The 5,322-nt window shown below is 35.0% G+C and overlaps 1 non-coding gene across 1 annotated transcript; it reads right to left on the reverse strand.

Moving 5' to 3' along the window:
• Positions 1–4,884: 4,884 nt before the first annotated feature.
• On the reverse strand, positions 4,885–4,958 carry TRNAN-AUU (transfer RNA asparagine (anticodon AUU)). Its single transcript has one exon. It is a non-coding gene; the product is annotated as a tRNA-Asn (tRNA).
• Between the last annotated feature and the right edge of the window lie 364 nt (positions 4,959–5,322).

Consider the following 5,322-nt stretch of genomic DNA (forward strand, 5'->3'; position numbering starts at 1 on the left):
TCACTCGATTGGATTTTTCTGCCAGCATATTTTTTTTCTCTGCAACCCACTGCTAAATTGTGCTTCCTAGCTGTTTTTATGAAATCACTGAATCAAATCTAACTCTGATTACATCAGAGAAGGCCAGGTACCCTACACCATAACAGGGAGTTTGAAATTTTGACTTGTCTACTTAAAGATCACCAAAATCTGATAACAAGGTCAATTAGGTCCCTGGGTGGGATTGAACCACCAACCTTATGGTTAATAGCCGTACATACTAACTGATTGCGCCACAGAGACACTTTGCAAAAGTCCATACTGACAAAGGCTAATAAGCATTCATCTAAAACGTTTCCTAGAAAAACTTTAAAAAGTCAATAATCTGGAGAGTTTTTGTAAGATGTTTCTTCCATCAACCAACGAAGAAACACATTGGTACTTTCCCATGATGAGTGAGTGCTTCAGGATCTCTTGCACTTACATGTGCAGCAGAGTACTGCAATGGAAGCATGCTGGGCCCATAACCCAGAGGTAGGCAGATTGAAACTATCCTCTGCTATATGCATTTTTTTTGTTAATTAAAGTAATCCAAAACTGGGATTGATATTTTGTCTCTTTTATTTTTACTTAAAGTACAATAACTTTTACCATTTTAATTTGTTTTAATAGTATATTGACAGTATTGTTTTCTTTCAAAAATCCACTTCATTTTCTTTACCCTATTATTAAAATGGTAATTGACAAAAACAAACTACATTGTCACCAGAAGAGCAATACAAAATGTACAAGTGATATATTAAAATCATCTTTCCAGCTTGAATTTCAATGATGCATTGGGGCAACGATTTTGTGAGAAACATCTTCACCCTTAAATAAAGATTTTCTTAATTCCTTACCTGTGTGCTAATTAGATATCACCTTGTTTTCACATTAAACAGACTTCCACATGAGAAAGCAGCAAGGGTGCAGTGGCATTAATGTTTCCTGGTGTCAACCTGTATTATTTCTGTAGACATTGAAATGAGGATACATCTTGCTGCCTTTCCAATGAAGCAAGTTTAATTTAGTAATAGGTGAAAAACCATCCCTACAAAGGTGTTAATCAGAGACTTGGCTTTGTGGACACTTTTCAGAGAACAAATTTGTTAGCATAAAAATAAAGCCAGAAAATGAAGAGCTGTTTAATCACGCAATTTGGTTTTTTTGCCAGCATATTTCTTTTTCTCTGCAACCCACTGCTAAATTGTGCTTCCTAGATGTTTTTATAAAATCACTGAATCAAATCTAACTCTGATTACATCAGAGAAGGCCAGGTACCCTACACCATAACAGGGGGTATGAAATTTAACTTGTCTACTTAAAGATCACCAAAATCTGATAACAAGGTCAATTACGTCCCTGGGTGGGATTGAACCACCAACCTTTTGGTTAATAGCCGTACACACTAACTGATTGCGCCACAGAGACACTTTGCTAAAAGTACATACTGACAAATGCTAATAAGCATTCATCTAAAACGTTTCCTAGAAAAACTTAAAAAAGTCAATAATCTGGAGAGTTTTTGTAAGATGTTTCTTCTATCAACCAACGAAGAAACACATTGGTACTTTCCCATGATGAGTGAGTGCTTCAGGATCTCTTGCACTTACATGGGCAGCAGAGTACAGCAATGGAAGCATGCTGGGCCCATAACCCAGAGGTAGGCAGATTGAAACTATCCTCTGCTATATGCATTTTTTTGTTTGTTAATTAAAGTAATCCAAAACTGGGATTGATATTTTGGCTCTTTTATTTTTACTTAAAGTACAATAACTTTTACCATTTTAATTTGTTTTAATAGTATATTGACAGTATTGTTTTCTTTCAAAAATCCACTTAATTTTCTTTACCCTATTATTAAAATGGTAATTGACAAAAACAAACTACATTGTCACCAGAAGAGCAATACAAAATGTACAAGTGATATATTAAAATCATCTTTCCAGCTTGAATTTCAATGATGCATTGGGGCAACGATTTTGTGAGAAACACCTTCACCCTTAAATAAAGATTTTCTTAATTCCTTACCTGTGTGCTAATTAGATATCACCTTGTTTTCACATTAAACAGACTTCCACATGAGAAAGCAGCAAGGATGCAGTGGCGTTAATGTTTCCTGGTGTCAACCTGTATTATTTCAGTAAACATTGAAATGAGGATGCATCTTGCTGCCTTTCCAATGAAGCAAGTTTAATTTAGTAATAGGTGAAAAACCATCCTTACAAAGGTGTTAATCAGAGACTTGGCTTTGTGGACACTTTTCAGAGAACAAATTTGTTAGCATAAAAATAAAGCCAGAAAATAAAGAGCTGTTTAATCACTCAATTGGATTTTTCTGCCAGCATATTTTTTTTCTCTGCAACCCACTGCTAAATTGTGCTTCCTAGCTGTTTTTATAAAATCACTGAATCAAATCTAACTCTGATTACATCAGAGAAGGCCAGGTACCCTACACCATAACAGGGGGTTTGAAATTTTGACTTGTCTACTTAAAGATCACCAAAATCTGATAACAAGGTCAATTAGGTCCCTGGGTGGGATTGAACCACCAACCTTTTGGTTAATAGCCGTACATACTAACTGATTGCGCCACAGAGACACTTTGCAAAAGTCCATACTGACAAAGGCTAATAAGCATTCATCTAAAACGTTTCCTAGAAAAACTTTAAAAAGTCAATAATCTGGAGAGTTTTTGTAAGATGTTTCTTCCATCAACCAACGAAGAAACACATTGGTACTTTCCCATGATGAGTGAGTGCTTCAGGATCTCTTGAACTTACATGTGCAGCAGAGTACTGCAATGGAAGCATGCTGGGCCCATAACCCAGAGGTAAGCAGATTGAAACTATCCTCTGCTATATGCATTTTTTTTTTGTTAATTAAAGTAATCCAAAACTGGGATTGATATTTTGTCTCTTTTATTTTTACTTAAAGTACAATAACTTTTACCATTTTAATTTGTTTTAATAGTATATTGACAGTATTGTTTTCTTTCAAAAATCCACTTCATTTTCTTTACCCTATTATTAAAATGGTAATTGACAAAAACAAACTACATTGTCACCAGAAGAGCAATACAAAATGTACAAGTGATATATTAAAATCATCTTTCCAGCTTGAATTTCAATGATGCATTGGGGCAACGATTTTGTGAGAAACATCTTCACCCTTAAATAAAGATTTTCTTAATTCCTTACCTGTGTGCTAATTAGATATCACCTTGTTTTCATATTAAACAGACTTCCACATGAGAAAGCAGCAAGGATGCAGTGGCGTTAATGTTTCCTGGTGTCAACCTGTATTATTTCAGTAGACATTGAAATGAGGATGCATCTTGCTGCCTTTCCAATGAAGCAAGTTTAATTTAGTAATAGGTGAAAAACCATCCTTACAAAGGTGTTAATCAGAGACTTGGCTTTGTGGACACTTTTCAGAGAACAAATTTGTTAGCATAAAAATAAAGCCAGAAAATAAAGAGCTGTTTAATCACTCAATTGGATTTTTCTGCCAGCATATTTTTTTTCTCTGCAACCCACTGCTAAATTGTGCTTCCTAGATGTTTTTATAAAATCACTGAATCAAATCTAACTCTGTTTACATCAGAGAAGGCCAAGTACCCTACACCATAACAGGGGGTTTGAAATTTTGACTTGTCTACTTAAAGATCACCAAAATCTGATAACAAGGTCAATTAGGTCCCTGGGTGGGATTGAACCACCAACCTTTTGGTTAATAGCCGTACATACTAACTGATTGCGCCACAGAGACACTTTGCAAAAGTCCATACTGACAAAGGCTAATAAGCATTCATCTAAAACGTTTCCTAGCAAAACTTTAAAAAGTCAATAATCTGGAGAATTTTTGTAAGATGTTTCTTCCATCAACCAACGAAGAAACACATTGGTACTTTCCCGTGATGAGTGAGTGCTTCAGGATCTCTTGCACTTACATGTGCAGCAGAGTACAGCAATGGAAGCATGCTGGACCCATAACCCAGAGGTAGGCAGATTGAAACTATCCTCTGCTGTATGCTTTTTTTTTTTGTTAATTAAAGTAATCCAAAACTGGGATTGATATTTTGGCTCTTTTATTTTTACTTAAAGTACAATAACTTTTACCATTTTAATTTGTTTTAATAGTATATTGACAGTATTGTTGTCTTTCAAAAATCCACTTAATTTTCTTTACCCTATTATTAAATGGTAATTGACAAAAACAAACTACATTGTCACCAGAAGAGCAATACAAAATGTACAAGTGATATATTAAAATCATCTTTCCAGCTTGAATTTCAATGATGCATTGGGGCAACGATTTTGTGAGAAACATCTTCACCCTTAAATAAAGATTTTCTTAATTCCTTACCTGTGTGCTAATTAGATATCACCTTGTTTTCACATTAAACAGACTTCCACATGAGAAAGCAGCAAGGATGCAGTGGCGTTAATGTTTCCTGGTGTCAACTTGTATTATTTCAGTAGACATTGAAATGAGGATGCATCTTGCTGCCTTTCCAATGAAGCAAGTTTAATTTAGTAATAGGTGAAAAACCATCCTTACAAAGGTGTTAATCAGAGACTTGGCTTTGTGGACACTTTTCAGAGAACAAATTTGTTAGCATAAAAATAAAGCCAGAAAATGAAGAGCTGTTTAATCACTCAATTGGATTTTTCTGCCAGCATATTTTTTTTCTCTGCAACCCACTGCTAAATTGTGCTTCCTAGCTGTTTTTTATAAAATCACTGAATCAAATCTAACTCTGATTACATCAGAGAAGGCCATGTACCCTACACCATAAGAGGAGGTTTGAAATTTTGACTTGTCTACTTAAATATCACCAAAATCTGATCACAAGGTTAATTACGTCCCTGGGTGGGATTGAACCACCAACCTTTTGGTTAATAGCCAAACACACTAACCGATTGCGCCACAGAGACACTTTGCAAAAAGTACATACTGACAAAGGCTAATAAGCATACATCTAGAACGTTTCCTAGAAAAACATTAAAAAATCAATAATCTGGAGAGTTTTTGTAAGATGTTTCTTCCATCAACCAACGAATAAACACATTGGTACTTTCCCATGATGAGTGAGTGCTTCAGGATCTCTTGCACTTACATGGGCAGCAGAGTACTGCAATGGAAGCATGCTGGACCCATAACCCAGAGGTAGGCAGATTGAAACTATCCTTTGCTATATGCATTTTTTTTGTTAATTTAAGTAATCAAAACTGGGATTGATATTTTTGCTCTTTTATTTTTACTTAAAGTACAATAACTTTTACCATTTTAATTTGTTTT

The sequence above is a fragment of the Pseudophryne corroboree genome, unplaced genomic scaffold, assembly GCF_028390025.1.
Source record: "Pseudophryne corroboree isolate aPseCor3 unplaced genomic scaffold, aPseCor3.hap2 scaffold_306, whole genome shotgun sequence".
Taxonomy (NCBI): Eukaryota; Metazoa; Chordata; class Amphibia; order Anura; family Myobatrachidae; genus Pseudophryne; species Pseudophryne corroboree.